We start from the raw sequence: 683 nt of genomic DNA on the forward strand, positions 1-683 counted from the left end.
GTGACTGCATCAACGTTAAAAACACCAGCTGCTTTCATTGGCTTTGTCCTCATGGCTTACCACTGATAATTATTCAGTGATATTTCTTTTATAAACTCGTAAGCCTCTTCAGGTGTTTTGTTATTCAGAGTCCCACCGACGGCTGCATCGACCAATTGCTTAGTTGGGGGGTTCAAACTGTTGTAAAAAGTTTGAACCTATAGCCATAGAGGTAACCCATGGTGAGGGCACATTCTCAATAAATCCTTATATCTCTCTCATGCATCATATAGGGTCTCTAAATCCATTTGCACGAAGGAAGAGATATCATTCCTCAGCTTGGTTGTCTTAGCCGGTGGAAAATACTTTAATAAAAAATTTTCTGTCATTTACTCCCAAGTAGTGATAGAACCTCATGGTAAAGAGTTTAACCATTGTTTATCCTTATTCCTCAATGAGAAGGGAAACAACCGAAGGCGAATGACATCATCAGAAACACCATTAATCTTAAAATTGTCACAGAATTTTAGGAAATTAGTCAAATGAGTATTTGGGTCTTCATCCTTCAAACCATCAAACTGAACAAACTGTTGAATCATTTGAATATTGTTGGGTTTCAGTTCAAAATTATTTGTAGCAATAGCAGGTCTAACAATACTCGGTTCAACCCCATTTAAATTGGGCTTGGTATAATCGTACATAGT

At 37.3% G+C, this 683-nt stretch overlaps 1 non-coding gene across 1 annotated transcript; it reads left to right on the forward strand.

Annotated features, from left to right (window-relative positions):
- Window positions 1-213: 213 nt before the first annotated feature.
- On the forward strand, window positions 214-320 carry LOC128284511 (small nucleolar RNA R71). The gene has a single exon (XR_008274936.1). It is a non-coding gene; the product is annotated as a small nucleolar RNA R71 (small nucleolar RNA).
- The last annotated feature ends 363 nt before the right edge of the window (window positions 321-683 follow it).

This window comes from Gossypium arboreum, chromosome 11, assembly GCF_025698485.1.
Source record: "Gossypium arboreum isolate Shixiya-1 chromosome 11, ASM2569848v2, whole genome shotgun sequence".
Taxonomy (NCBI): domain Eukaryota; kingdom Viridiplantae; phylum Streptophyta; class Magnoliopsida; order Malvales; family Malvaceae; genus Gossypium; species Gossypium arboreum.